The sequence below is a fragment of the Vipera ursinii genome (assembly GCF_947247035.1).
Source record: "Vipera ursinii genome assembly, chromosome: 3".
Lineage (NCBI taxonomy): Eukaryota > Metazoa > Chordata > Lepidosauria > Squamata > Viperidae > Vipera > Vipera ursinii.
The window spans coordinates 172,368,439-172,384,910 of NC_139516.1; the positions used below are offsets into that span (position 1 = coordinate 172,368,439).

Genomic DNA, 16,472 nt, shown 5'->3' on the forward strand with positions numbered 1-16,472 from the left:
ACTGAATGTATTTTGGGATTAGTAGCATGATTTGTGTGTGAGAGAGAGTGTCTAAGTGTCATGATTTTCTTGTTATGAATTAATAGATTTGAGTAAACTGCTTATTTGCTATCATTAAACTCAGACTATCATTTATGTCTAACCTTCATAAGCACAATTTAATGTTTTCAGTTTTAGATGTTTTGATAAATGTAACCTTTGTATTAATTGTATGAAGGAAAGCAGCACAATGAATTTCTGTGCAAACACATCATCACGATACCTGTTGTTCTCAGTTCATATATACAGCCAAATATAAATGATGATTTAAATTTGTATACCTCCAGACTCCTAGCAATGCTGGATGATTTACAAAGTAAAGAAAACAGAAAAAATAACAATAAAACAAATATAACAATAAAAGCAAAAGAGTAAACTGATGGCAACAAGCAAGTTATAATGAAAAACCTATGCATACTGTTTAGATGGGTCTTCAACCACACTAGCCTAAAGCATAGATTTTCAAGCTGAGGAAGAAGTCCAAACTGGTAGACTTTGAGGTTTATTTCTGAACATATGAAAATATTTCTACTGAAATCATTGCTACGTATGAAGTTTACCAAGAAAACCTGAGACAGTCACCATTTGCAATCTATTTCGTGAAGCTGTTGTGAGAGTTAAAATGTCAACAAGAATTGCATATGGCACAAATAGCTCTTTACAGGAAGCTGTAATGAAATTATTGAAAGCATATTTTTAAACCTTTGCAATCTGATTTGGAAAAACAAAAGTATTTAACCCCCAATATTCTTTTCCAGAATTGTAAAATGATCACACTCCTTAGAAAGCTTATCACCTGCTTCTTATACATACTTTTGTAACTTGCACTGAAGTATGGATTTTCAAGGTCAATAATAGAAATTTACTTGAACAATACAAGGCAGATAAGTGGATTCTGCCAGGCAGGGAAGGAAGTGATGGGGTGTGCTGGGATGCAAGTTAGGAATTGTACATGTGGATCAGGAAGGATGTGTGTGGGTAACAAGAGGGAAACAACAACAATCAGGAAAGTGTTCAGAGGGCAGCATGGAGGAGAAAAGGAACCCTCTCCATTCCTTTCTCCTACCCCTCCCCCCCTCCCCATCCTCACCTCTCCTTTCCTTTCCAGCAGGCAGGTATATGGCTGCTGTTGGGTAGAGAGTGGAGAGAGAAATTGAAAAACTGACTGGGATGTCATGGAACATTGAAAATGAAGATCACATGATCACAGCAGTGGCCCAGCAGTGAAACCTGTAACACTGAAGTAGCCTCAACCTTCCCAAAGTTCATTCTTTCGGGAGTCATGGTTCCCAGATTTTGGGTACATTCCTAAAAATACTCTATTTGAGGTACCTTGGTTCAAAAAAATAAAATACCTATAATGCACCATTTCACCCAGCTAAAAGTCATAATGATGAGATTGTGCATATGTTGTGCATATGTGTGTCTGTGATATATATATATATCACAGACACACATATATATCAAATTTTGGGGCCTAGCAAGGTAATATAAATAGTTAACAAAGCTCATATTTGTGTAAAAAAAATTTTTTTGGCTTGCTAACAAAGAATAAAGGGAGCCAAAAAATTTACACAAATATGAGCTGCCACTGCTGTGGCTACTGCCTGTAGATGGCCTCGGGCTAGGCTGAAACAGGAAATAAGATTTGTCCCTTGTCTGGGACTAAGCAAGTGTATTCTGAATGCTTAACAAAAATTTCACACACACACACACATATATACATACATACATACATACACACACACACACACACACACACACACACAACCTGAAATGAAAGGCCAGTTAAAAAGGGAAATTTCTATTGTATTCAGAAGAAAAAAGGCTTTATTAGACAACATGAAGGTGACATATGAGGGCTTCTATATTTGGCTTGCCAAGTGAGGACAAAAAGCACAGGTGTGTTAGTTTATCAGTAACTAAAAAGGTCAGCACATGGGAGAAATGGAAGTAGTTGGAAAGGCAGTACATTTGAAAAATTGCCCAGATTTATGTAAGAGGCCCTTCAGAATAGAGAGATTCACAACAGTATCAAGCTTAGGCTTCAAATTATCTCTGGCTAAAGTTCTTTTTTGCACTAAGTAGAGCTTCAAATAATGTTTATTACTCATCCACCATCTTGAAATTGATGATAAAGTTTTAACTTTAACCCTGATCAAAAGCCAGTCAATGTGTTTCCATCATTTAAATTTCAGTGTCTGAGATCTGAATGAAAAGTGTCTGTTCTCTTTTCTAACTTCATTTCTTGCTCTTAAAAAGAACTTCCGAATATCTTTTCTGAACTGAAAATTTGTTTTTATAGGTTTTCACATCCTCACTATCAGAAGGTTTATGCTGATAATCTCAAAACATGTTTAAGAAACGGTTTGTCTTTAGAATAAAGCAGTGGCTTAATTATAACAACTATAATAGCGCTTTCATTTTCCTGGTATGTATTTATGAAAGGAAAAACAGGTACACTGGAAAGCAACAGGAAAACTGAACAAGCTAACACACTAAAAGCTTATTCGCAGTGGCCGACCAACTGCACTAATCTCCCAAAAGATGAGTCTGAGAAGAAGCCATCAAGGCTATTGATCACTCTGACTTCATGAATTGGTTCAACCCTTTTTTGAAGCTAATGAAGCTGGTATCAAACACTACAAGTCAATTAATGAATTAGGCCTGCAGCATCCAGAAGTGTTGGGGTGGAGAGGGGGATGTTTCAAAAAGAGAATAGACTGAAAAAACAGAGGACACGTTCATAAAATACTTTTAGGTATTTTACTAGATAAAAATAATTTTAATTTTTTGTAAATGTTGATGTTCAAAATTCAAATTCTGCATTCCCAGACTGACATGTATTGAACATCTCCATCTAAAAATACATTTGTCCTGCAACCATCTGTTATCAAAGAACACAGTGATCAGCCTCATTATGAAGAGGAAGGCACAAAGCTGAAACAACAATGCTAAGTATGTATAAAAACACATAGGGGAGTTGGATTCTTGCTATTAAATTAAGCAGAAGTGCACACCAGTGTGTAAATTATGCAGTGATAATTCCTGCATATTGCATTGTCAGCTGTCTGCAACTAAACATTGATTGTTTTGCATAGATCAGAGCTTGGACTGCATTTGTTATAAAGGTTTTATTTATGAAACAGTAGGATTCCTGAAAGAGATTTGGGAGGGGAAAAATGGGAAAAATCATTACCTGTTTAGATTCTTTTGAGAAGCCATATGCCTTCAGTCTGTGGGATTTCTCTGGAGAATGGTTACCTATATTGTTGCTTTTCTAGACTAGTATCCTTTAGGCATTTCTGCACATTGCTGTCTCCTTTATTCTTATTAACATTGATAGTTTCTTAATTGGACATTTATAAACATACTTGGGAAATAGGTTCTCCCCAACTGCAGATTTCAGTACTGGAACATAGAAATGTTGTAGGAGCTGCAATGAGAGCCGTAGAACTAATTTTAGGTTACTGAAAGTATTATAGGTATTTATACTTACAAGTTTCAAATATTATTAACTTGTTTTCCCAGCATTGTTTTTCAGGAGAATATATCTTATAGTTAGTAATCAAAAAATAAAAAATAAAAGACTTTCAGAAACATCTGCTTATTGGTCATCTTTGATTATTCAGTAGACACTGAATTTATCTATGAAACCAAATATCAGACTCTTATTTATTCTTTAAGATGACTTTTTAAAATATTGGGGTAGAATTACATGTCAGGCAAAACTAACTGAATTTTTTCCTTTGAATTGTCCTTTGTAAGGCATCTGTCTTATATGGTGAAATGTAATTTTTATTTGAAATTTTGATATTGAAGGGTAAGTTCCAGTAAAAAAAGTTATTTTGGAGATAATTTTATTGCTGTATAGGTAAGCTTTTAGAATGCATTAATGAAGAAAAATAATTTTGACATTCTTAATATAGTTTGAAAGCAATCTGGCATTATTTTACTTTCTCTTTATATTAGAGTATTGAAATGCTGTCAAATAATGATGAATACATTCAACCCAGTGCCACAAACCTCCAAATATATAATAGCTGTGCTGTTTATTGTAAGACCTGCAGGATAGAAAAACTATCACTGCCTTGAGTCAAACAAATTTAAAGTCTTACTTATTGACCAGTCTGTGAAATATGGTATACATGCATCTTATAGTTTCATCTATCTTACAGGAATTATGGACTTTAAATTTCTTGATCTTTATATTTGGTCCATATTTCTGCTTAGGCTGGTTTTTTAATCTGACAGTAGAAATGAGATATACTTACGATTAAAGAATCAACAATAATTATTTTCATAAATATAGTTAAATATTGCAGACTGCTATATCTATGTATTTTAAGAACTTTGCTAGAAATGCACAATTAGGCAATGCAAATCTTTAAAGAGTTCCTTCACTTCAGCAAATAATCAAAGAAGCATGCTCTAACAGCTGATTTCTGAAGTAATGTGATTTTCTTGGTTCAGTCTGACAAAGACAGTCAACCAAGTTGTTTTACTTTGGGCTGTTTGCAACCCTCATCGGCATACTGTGGCATTCCAAGAGTGGAAGAGACTTTTATATATGTGTAGCACTTGTACATAGGTCTCTTCCAATGTTTGTGCTGGTGGAAAAGGTGAGAATTCTCCTTATAGCATTTGCTGAAAGTTAAAGGACTGTAATGATGGAGAAGGCTGGCTATCTCCTCACAAGAGGAACAGCACGAACACCAGGACAATAGAAAAGTACTATTTTAAAGATCAGTCTTCCATTTAAACATCCCCTTCTTTAGAAGGGCTGACCAAAAATAAAATTAGAAAGGAGAACAGAGATTTTGATCAAACTTTCCCCACTCAGGTGAGATCTGTTTTATATTTTGCTAAAATATGGTGACGTTAACAAGATAGAGAAATCAAGCTTGTAATGGATGATTTTGAGTATCCACTCAAAAATAAATTTGGGGAGAAACAGAGGAGGGCAAGGCTTTTTTAAAAAACAAACAAACATTTTATGTAAATAAATTAATAATCCTGTGCATCTCTTATTTGCTTGGGAAGGAAAGGTACAATAAATATTATTTGTTGATCCAAAATGTTCATAATACAACTCCTTGATTTTTCTGAAACTGGAGAGAAATATTTTCTACTTAAGGAAAATATTGATCAAGAGAAATGTTATTCAGAGTTTATTCCTTGCAATATGTCTAGGGTAAATAACCTTCTTTAGCTTTTGTTTCTGCAATGGAACAGAAAGTAGTGTATGCATTTGTTCCTAGTGAAAATAGATTCCTTGCACTACACCTCATGTGTTCCGAGGCATGTTTTGCCAAGGCAAGTTGCATTCCCTCTTTGCTTCAACAACACCTCCATGGTATATAATCTTTATAGAACCCAAGGTAGCTATTTTGCTCAAGTTTAACAGTGTAGGATTGCTGCTGATTTTCTCTCCTTCCAAATCAATTCCTCTTGCTCTGCTTAAAGGCTTCAATTGACTTTTTATAGAGGTTATATTTTGTCCATTTTCAGGCCATAAAAATATCATTGGTGTTTTTTTATAAGTTTTATTATCATTTTTTAAAATTACAATCTTTAGAGCTTAGTAAACAACATGTTGTCTGGGTTTACATATTTAACATTAACTTCTTCAACATAAATCTGTTCAGTACTGCAAATGTTATCTGGGAAGAGTTTGATTCTGTGACCCCTGATGAAGTGGACAGGATTATGGGGAGGCTGAGCTCCTCCACATGTTTGTTGGACCCGTGCCCTTCCTGGCTGGTTTATGCAGCTAGGGAGAGGACACGAGGCTGGCTCCAGGCGGTTATATCTGCTTCTTTGAGTGAGGGTTATTTCCCCACCGTCTTGAAGGAGGCGGTGGTGAGACCTCTCCTCAAGAAGCCTGCCCTGGACCCAGCCGTTTTGAACAACTTTCGTCCAGTCTCCAACCTTCGCTTTCTTGCGAAGGTTGTTGAGAGTGTGGTGGCGCATCAGCTCCCTCTGGTCCTGGATGAAGCGGATTATCTGGACCCCTACCAATCGGGTTTCAGGCCCGGGTACAGCATGGAGACGGCGTTGGTCGCTCTGGTGAATGATCTCTGGAGGGCGCGGGATAGGGGACATTCCTCTGTCCTAGTCCTATTAGACCTCTCAGCGGCTTTCGATACCATCGACCATGGTATCTTGCTGCGGCGTCTCAGGGGATTGGGAGTGGGTGGCACAGTTCTTCAGTGGTTCTCCTCCTATCTCCTGGGACGCTCGGAGTCGGTGTTGGCAGGGGGGCAGAGATCGGCCCCTAGGTCTCTCGTTTGTGGAGTTCCTCAGGGGTCGGTTCTCTCGCCTCTCCTGTTCAACATCTATATGAAACCGCTGGGTGAGATCATTCGTGGTTTTGGAGTTGGGTATCATCAGTATGCCGATGATACCCAACTTTTCTTTTCGACCCCAAACCACCCCAGTGATGCCCTCGCCGTGATGTCCCGTTGCCTGGAGGCGGTTCGGGTCTGGATGGGGAGGAACAGACTTCAGCTCAACCCTGACAAGACTGAGTGGCTGTGCATTCCGGCATCCCGGGACATTCCAAATGTTCCATCTCTTTCTATGGGGGGTGAGCTCTTACCCCCCGTGGATAGGGCTCGCAACTTGGGAGTCCTTCTAGATTCACGGCTTACTTTGGAAGAGCATATAGTGGCCGTGACTAGGGGGGCTTTCGCCCAGGTTCGCCTGGTGCGCCAGTTGCGGCCCTATCTGAACCGGGATGCCCTGTGTACAGTCACTCATGCGCTCGTGACCTCTCGCCTTGACTACTGTAATGCTCTCTACATGGGGCTTCCCTTGAAGACCACTCGGAGGCTCCAACTGGTACAGAATGCGGCCGCGAGAGTTGTCTTGGGAGTTTCCCGGTACTCCCATGTTACACCTTTGCTCCGCGAGCTGCATTGGTTACCAGTTGTCTTTCGGGTGAGGTTCAAGGTGTTGGTTACGATCTTTAAGGCCCTACATGGCATGGGTCCGGGTTACCTCAGGGACCACCTGCTGCCGGCATCGACTCCCCTCCGCCCTGTGCGTTCCCACAGAGAGGGCCTCCTCAGGGTGCCGCCAGTCAGGGAATGTCGACTGGTGGCCCCCAGGGGGACGGCCTTCTCTGTGGGGGCTCCGGCTTTATGGAATCAATTGCCGGTGGAGCTCCGGATGGCACCAGACCTTCGAACTTTCCGTCGGGGCCTGAAGACCCATCTGTTCGAATTAGCTGGTCTGGCCTGATGGGGGATTATGGGCTTTTAATTGTTTTTAATCTGTACTTTTGTTTTTAATTGGGCATGGATTTAATTCTTTTTTAATTTTTGTATAGTGTTTCTTATGTATGCCCTGTGAACCGCCCTGAGTCCCACCAAGGAGAAGGGCGGTATATAAATCAAATAAACTATAACTATAACTATAAAATCCAGTATTTTTTTCTTGATCGTCCTTTCTTCCCCATATTTTTTCCATTTTCCCCTCATGAGACAATTATAATTCTTGGTACCATTGATGTATACAGAATTAGATATAGACATCTGCATCATATTTTACTAATATTATACAAATAACAGTAATATCAATTCATAAGTCAATATCCTGTTTTTCACGCTCTTATAAAAGTTTGATTTTCCATCAATATTTAAAGTATCTTTGTCATTTATGATTTTCTCAATATTATTTACATTTATATAGCTAAAAAAATATTCATACCAATCCTCTTATTTTCAAATTTCCCATATCAAAAGAAGGAAAAAATACTATTTTAATTCTAAATCTTATCTTCCATTATAAAAATCTAGTTATATCTAAGGATCATCCATTTTTTAAATCATGTTTAAACAGGTATACTAAACAGAGGACACAAAAAGAAACCATAATGAGACTAAAAATAACCTAGATGATATAAATGACCAAATCTCCAAATTGAAGCTACAACTGGAAGGTTCCCAGATAATGACTACAAAGTATGAACAAATAAACCAGAAAACAGAGGATGAAGCAGAAGAAATGGACCTAGAGATGGAGGAGATAGGAGAAGGGAAATATAGAGTGCCATATAAAAATAAAATATTGCATAACAATCTAAATACAAAAAAACCCTTACTCTTTTCTCCAAAATACACCTGAGGACACAGAAAGTGCAGGCAATGCTGTGCCCGCTTCACCAGTTTCTCACTGTTGAGCGACCAAGCCAGCTTACTTAAGTAGTACTAAAAAACTGAAGCATTAATATCTAAATCTTCATTTTTCTTTGGGAGAAAATATGCTTTATCTAATAGAAAAAGGAATATATTAGTTATCTGGGGGGGGGGGAAAGAGATAGGATTTAGTTTAATTTATCTTTGTTTTTATTTAAAAGAATCTCACAACTATGCCATTGGTTATTTATCAGGCTTCAGGTGATGGGCTTCTGTCATAAGAGGAAATATGGTGTTCTATTATAAGATTAATAAAAAAATCTGAGAGGAAATATATATTAACCCATCCAAAGTCTTATAGTAGTTTCCTTTCTGAATGTACATCTGTCCTTATGCTTTACCCTTAACATTAATACTAATTTAGTTTACCCTCACTGTATGTCAGGCTCTGTCTTTCAAATATAAATTTGAAATATATTGTTGATTCTGAGGAAGAAAGATATTATCAAATGTTCAGCTGCCTGTTATTGTCAGGAACATGGGAGAAAAGTTCAATAAGAAATGAAAATAATGTTTTGAGGGGGGGAGAATTTAGCTCAAATATTAGAACAGTATTTTCTTTCATGAATAATGGCAAATATAGATGTCCTGGGATAATGCTGCAAAATCCAATTGGTCAGTGGGACCAGAGGTTTACTCTTCAAATATTTTCAAAATATTTTCATTTGTAGCATTCTAACCCCCCACCCAAATTTATGCATGTATGTATGTATGTATGTATGCATGTACGTACGTACATCTGGGTGGAGCTGGTTCAGAAACTAGCATAATTTTTAAAGAATACATAGAAAAATATAAGTGTAAATTAGGGATTTACAAGTCAGAGCTCTCCTAATTACAATTAGGAGACACACTGTAAGCAATTAGGAGTCAGTGTGCATAATTTAAATAAGGAACAATTAAATGGTTGAGAAAACATGTTTTCAGAGTTTTGATGTGCTAGTTACAATAAGCTTCTTTAATTTAAAAAAGACATTTTCAGGTGTAAGCAAGAGGAAATGTATGTATGTATGTATGTATGTATGTATGTATGTATGTATGTATGTATATGAAATATAAAAAGTGTTGGTTTATTTATGAACATGCATTATCAAAAGAAATAATGATTAATGTGAGGTCAATAATACATCCAAATTCTAGCTGACTCAAGAATTCTGGGAGTTGAAGTCCGTGAGTCATAAAAGAGCCGAGGTTGCCTGCCTCTGGTATAAGAGATAGTACTACTGCTTGCAATTTTAAAGAAATACTTGCTCAGTATTCATTTTGGCATCAGCACTCTGCAAAATAAGAACATTAACTGACAGTGGTTTGGTTTTGTGGTTTTATTTCTGCCCCTTATCAAAACCTCATAGCAACGAATTGGTCACAGTTTACATCTAGGTTTTCTTAGAGGACATTGATGTAGCCTTACAATAAAGTAGTATTAGCTCATCTAATTGTGTTTTCTATTTTATTTTGGTGGGCTGACACTCATAGGTCATTAAGCTGTTTATATAAAACAGTAAAATGAGAGTATATTTTTCTCATAATAGCTGCTAATTATACTTAAATTTGTCTCTGTATAATCTAAAGTTTGAAAATTGAATTATATTTCTTAATTATTTTATCATCTTTCAGCTAGAAGTGCTGGTTTTTCTTTATAAGATAAATGATATCTTTTCTGCTGCATAATTATGTTGTCATTTTTATCTTATATCGTTATTGTCAGATTCAATTAACTTTGATGTTTATGTTCCTAGTTCTCTTTTACACAAATTTGAATTTTAAAATATTTGAAGAGGGATATTATAAGATGCAAAACCAGTAGATTTTTGCAGTGTTACTAATCACTGGCAATATGTTTATATTCCCTTGAGGCAGATTTATCTGAGATCATAAACAAATTAATTAGTGTATAGCATCTTTTGTCTATTTCAGAATGCAAGAAAGGAAAACTGAGATTTCCAGAACATACTCCAACTAAGCATTAATTAGACTTAAACTTGAGAACATTTAGCTGGAATTTCTGAGAGTTGTAATTTCATAACAAAAAACACACCTTCTCTCAAACATTAATAAAAATAATTTTAAACTCGATTTTAAGCTTAAATGGAATAATGCACTATGTTAATAGGTATAGCAAAAGCATGAGAGAAAGGATATTTAGATAGATTAGGTGGACACACTGTGAAGATTTGTAACTTCTGAAAAAAATTGAAACAAGTTATTGTGAATGTTAAAGTCGAATAGGTCACAGTGATTAGTTTTCATAGTACAAGCAGTGGCTGAATGACTTGTGCGTAAACAAAAAGTTAAGAGGAATAAATAGGTCTTCATAGATCTCAACTGCTTTGTAATATTCATGACTAAATACCGTATTTTCTGGCGTATAAGACGACTGGGTGTATAAGACAACCCCCTACATTTCCTGTTAAATTATAGGGTTTGGGCTATACTCGCTGTATAAGACTACCCCTCTTCCAACGCACACCAAATAAAAATTAAAAAAACATCAGATTTGATTTTAATATGGTAATTTTAATTCAAATGCTTATGACATGCAGGTACTTAGTAGGAAAACTGTCACTTATAAACATAAGGCTGTTTGTCATCAAACATGTAAACATAAAACAGTGCAAGTGGATTAAACTTCTCCTAATTCACTCTAAAGCTTTCCCTGCGCAGACCAAATGGGAGATCCGCTCCAGGTTTTCCAGCCAGTACGCCCAGTTCCTGAGTCAAATGTGTCCTTAGAGCTAAGCAGCTGCTCTGACTGCTGCATTCCCCACCTGCCTTTCAAGTTGGGATAGACTGCAGCTGCTCTTCAACTTTAAAAGGAAAGACGCCCAGACCCCAGCCTGTAAAAAGTAACAGACTGCAGCTTCTTCTCCAATTGGTCGCGCTTTCCCTGTGCAGACCAAATGGGAGATCCGCTCCAGGTTTTCCAGCCAGCCCTGTCCCTAAAGTTTCAGCACCCGGCGTATAAGACGACCCCTGACTTTTGAGAAGATTTTCATGGGTTAAAAAGTCATCTTATACGCCAGAAAATACGGTAGCAAGCTATTGTTGGTAACTACAAAAGGTGATGCAGTATTATTTAGCTATGCAGACATTGGCTATGGCTTTAAGTGAGTTCTGCAGGAAATTAAACACCCAGGACCCATATCCAAAGCTAGCTTTATATCCAGTGCTTAACACTAATAAATTATCTCAAGCTCAGTAAATCTTCCAAGCTTCTGTGTAATCCTGGTTTAATTTATAGTTTGCAGCTATGATTTTTACAATGGAAAACCTTCTGCTATTGATTTTAGAGGAGAATGAGAGGAGTGTACAAAATTCTAATATATGTTAAATCCTGCAATAAAGACTAAAGAAATACAAAGCAAAGACCTTGTAAAACAACTCTTTTGAGATTGAGAAATAATGTTCTATATGCTTGAACAAAATATAGAATTAATTTGAAAGAAACACAATGAGATTCTACTGGTGGTAAATGAATGATAACATTTATACTTATTAGAAATAAATCATGTGTTAGGTAATTGAGAAATATTTCACATTCGAAAAAGTTAGATACTTAAAAGTAGATGTATATTAACTTATGAAGATAATGAGTACATCATAAGAATATTGTTTAAATATAAATATTGAATACTGTTATATTGTTTGGGTGGTATAAGATTGTAAGATTCGCTTGTGTAAGATGGGTGCCTATATATATAAAAAATAAATAAATACAATAAAATGTGAAAATCAGGTACATTGCCATAATATTTGACCTACTTTATAATTCCATAGAGGATAAGCATATTTTTTCTTATATTAGAAAGTTGGGGGTTTGGTTTGGTTTGGTTTTTATTATATACCATCAAGTCACATTGAATTCTTACTGATACACAGATAGATGTACTCCTGGATGAACTACAAGTTTAAAATTTCCAAAATCCACCTAGGCTTTTTTTCTTTTTTTAAATGGATAGAATTTCTGGTCTTTTGGAACTACTGGTATATCAAATCATTTGGAAAAAAATATTGTTAGCACGACTGCTATAGGAATGTGATAAAAAATAGTTTATTGTTGTGAAGGTATCATCACTGACAAAAGTTGGGAGCACCTTCCTCTCTGCCTCTCTGGGTTTTATTTCATATACAAGGAAGAAATACAGGAAGAATGGGAAAGAAAGAAAAGAATCAAAAGGGAGACACTGTTTTTCAGTACAGGCTCTTCATCTCTCTCTCCCCCTCACTCCCTCATCTACAGCAAATTATTGGAGAAAATAACTGTGCAGCCAGAATAGCATAAATGTTTTCCTGCCACCAACAATAGCTAGTGGGGTGAGAATGCCATCCAGTAATTCTGAAGCTCAAGGATCTTTAGTAGGAGTAACAGAAAGCACTCATGCTCAATTCTATTCCTGCCTCATAAGAGGTAGCTGGTGAAATCCTTTAACCCAAAGATTGTGTTAATACATTGGCTAGGATGGCATTCCAGGTATGTACTTTAAAGCAGTGGCTAATCATGACTCATAAGGAAAAAGTCTGTGACAAGAAAATAGATGAATTGAGGGATACGTCATGCAATAGATATCAGATAGGGAAAAAGTATTGTGTACAAATTTATAAAAGCACTGGAAATGATAAACAAGCAAATAATAGATAGACACAAAAATGAGCAGTTATGAAACTTGAATTGCATACCAAAGGCAGAATCTCCCAATTTCACTGAAATCAGAAATATTTTGACTAATCCATCAAGGAAGAGACTGCAGGGAACCAGTCAACACCTGATAAAGAGTCTATGTAGATTCTTAGTCATGGTTGTCTCAAAGGCGACAACCATGACTTTTTCAAGAGGCGACAGGACTTTCTTGTTTTTCTTTGAGGACATTTCGCTTCTCATCCAAGAAGCTTTTTCAGCTCTGACTGGATGGTGGGGAATGGAAGGATTTATAATCCTTGTAGACAGCTGGTCATTTGCATTCTTTTAGAGAGTCACTGAGGCTACTTGGAGGTTTATCTGTGTCCTCAAGATCAGCCGAATGGTGCAAATGGGTGTGGAGCCTTCTTGGAACTGCTGAAAGGACTGTTTTGTAGACTGGATATAGATGAAGTCATATCCTTCCCCTTCTATTAAGAGAGAGCTGTTCAGTTTTGACATAAATGGCTTCTTTGACCCCTCTTTCAAATCAGCAGTCCTCTCTGTCCAAAATATGGACTTTGCTGTCTACAAAAGAGTCTGTCTTCTAAATGCAGATGGACTGCTGAATCTTGTCCTGATAGCTTTTTTTCTCCTATGCCATGTATTTATAAAACGGTTCCCCCCCCCCAATCTACAGATCTGCACATGTCTCACTGCATTGTACTGCATATACCACGTTGCTTAGCTTTTGTCTGGGTGTTTTATCCTTGGGGTGGACAAGCTTCTGCCTTACTGTATTATTGGGTTTAAAGTGTGTACATATGTTGTGTGGACTGAAGATCAAAGAAAATCAAGCACATTGAAATCACAGAAAAGGTTAGTAGTGGATACATAGAAAAATGAATTCTTAAAAGTCCAAACTCAGTGGTAGAAATACCATCAAGTTGATTAACTTCTGAGCAAACCCAGTCATTAAATATTCAGCTGAAAAGTGGATTGGACTCAAGCAGAAATAGAAGCCCTGGATAGGAAGAACAGAAGAATAATGGCAGAGAATCATTGCACTTCATCCACGCAACCAAAGGCCATAGATGGGCATGGGATTTTTGCAAGAACACCAAACAGAACAAAAAAGGGCATTGGAAGAAGAAGAGACACTAAAGCTACTATGCCACAGTGGGTTACTGAATACTAAAGAGACTACACTGGCCTATAAGAAAGACCAAATTAAGAATAGAAGAGAGACATTGCAAGGCAAAGTATTACGTGGCAAGTAACTAAAAAAAACTAGCAGGTCATGCAGATAACTACAAGACCTGACAATGGCTAATAGTAGAAAAGCAAGAAAAAGACAGTTCTTTATACATTAAAAGAGTTTTTACAAACAAATGCATACTGGCTTTGCTGGCTTTGTGAAGACAGCGACAAGAAATGCCTTCACTTCAAAGAAGCTGAAGAAACACCTAGTTCAGGGGTGTCAAACTCAATTTCATTGAGGGCCACATCAGCATTGTGGTTGCCCTCAGGGGGCCGGATAGGTATGGCCAGGGTGGGCGTGGCCTACTGGGTGGGCGTGGCTAGAGTGCATATGGCCTACTGGGTGGGCGTGGCCAGCTCTACATCATTTGCATCAAGGGGGCCTATGGGGGCCTGGGCAGGGACAGATCTGAGGGTATCTGGCAGAAGGAGGGTCTCTGGGCCAGGGCCAAAGCAGTGGGGGTCGTTCCCTCACTGTTTCCAGGATGGCTTCGTGGGCCACATGAAACCACTTCGTGGGCGGGATCTGGCCCCCGGGCCTTGTGTCTGACATGTCTGACCTAGTTGGACCACCTTATTAGCAGCTGCAAGAGAGTGACTACAAACACTGGCATGACAAAATAGCAACAGTGGTGCATTGGAATAGCTGAAAGAAATACTATTTGCCTGCAAACAAGAACTGGTGGGACCCACAAAACAGAGAAAGTAATAGAAAATGAAGAGGATAAAGTACTCTGTGACATTAAAATTCAAGCAGACAAGCATCTGCCACACAACACTCCAGACATAATAAATGTTGATAAGACAAAAAAGTCTGGATAGTGGACACGGTGGCATTTTTAGACAACAGAATAGAAGAGAAAGAACTGGAGAAAATCACAAAATATAAAGATCTGTAAATAGAAATAGAATGATTATAGCAAAAAAAGCAAAGATAGTACCAATAGTAAAAAGCACCTTGATTGTAATTCAAAAACATCTGGAGCACCACTCAAACACCATTGGTATTGACAAAATCACCATCAGTTAATTGCAAAAGGCAGCCTTATTTAGAACTCTTTATATCCGGTGGTGGTACCTTCAATATTATTAAGCAACAAAGTCTGCTTAACCCAGGTCCTTGGGAAGGACTTGATAAATGGATAAAAATATCAAAGCCAGTCTAAACATTTGGTTGACTGTGTGACCAACCAAAGCAAGCCATATACCTAGGTCTCATCATTATTTATTTTGTTCATTGACCAACAAATTCTGTTCAATACTAATATTAAATCCTTGGTATGACACAATGTATCACTGAGTAATTGAAATTCATCATTTTAATAATAGGCAAAATTAATGGGAATCACAAATACAAGGATCAAAACATCAAATCAGAAGTTTCACAAGATTGTTTTTTGAACTGTAATGTATACATTTAGAGATGGAATTATTCTATGATGGAAGTTTCCAGCATAAGAAACTTTTTGGATGATTTTGATGGAAGGGTGGAAGTTAGTGACCACCGGAACCTTAATAGTATTGATGGAGTAGTAACTATGCCTGTGTTCAGTATTCCACATTCATTTCACAATCTGGTGTATAATCCTCTCAGATTATATTTTAGTATTGTAAAATCATCCTGCTGATTTTTTAAAATTGTATTACAATTATTTTGAAGCTGTTTTATAGAAACTTTGCATTGAGTGGCCACAATATGAATTTTATTATGGAATAGTAGCAGAAGCTAAACGAAATGTTTAGGATTAAATTCCTCATTTGAATTCTTGCTTTAGAAGGAAGCAAATGAATAATGTTTCTGGTATTTTGCATTAATAATTTGACTGTGGTTATGCAGTTTGAATCAGAAGTGCCTTTTGATGTTTATGAATCTTTAACTAAAGAATGAGTTGTGTGTAAAATTGCTCTAATCTCATGATATAGACAGACGAGGGGATAATGTTTCAATCGAAATGGCTGTTAAGTTTCATGAATGCTTTAGCACTGGGGGAAAGTCCTGTACAAAATTATGAATTTAAACAGAATAAAGTGCTTTGTTCTCTTTGATGACTGACAGTAGTAGAAACTTTATCAAGTATCATAAGCTGTTTCAAGGAGAAAACCTAATTAAATGAACATTTCTTACTACCATATTAAATAGCCTCTGTTTTTAATTGTTCATTGTTAATTTTACTTGTATGTACTGAGTTACTGACCTAAAATGCCTCTCAAGATTGAGAAGCAGATTCAGTTTTCATTACAAGGTTAATAGGTACATAAAGGGTTATTATCATTTAACAATTTAATGAATGACAAATATAAACTAGTCGATAATAGTTTCCTATAACAAAGTTGTCACCTTTGCAAGAATCACATAC

General features: G+C 36.8%; 1 protein-coding gene across 1 annotated transcript in view; it reads left to right on the forward strand.

Annotated features, from left to right (window-relative positions):
* The window catches only part of SNTG1 (syntrophin gamma 1), a gene marked incomplete at both ends in the record, with an annotated part of 103,055 nt that overhangs the window by 44,777 nt on the left and 41,806 nt on the right, over nt 1-16,472 (forward strand). The window lies entirely within an intron of this gene.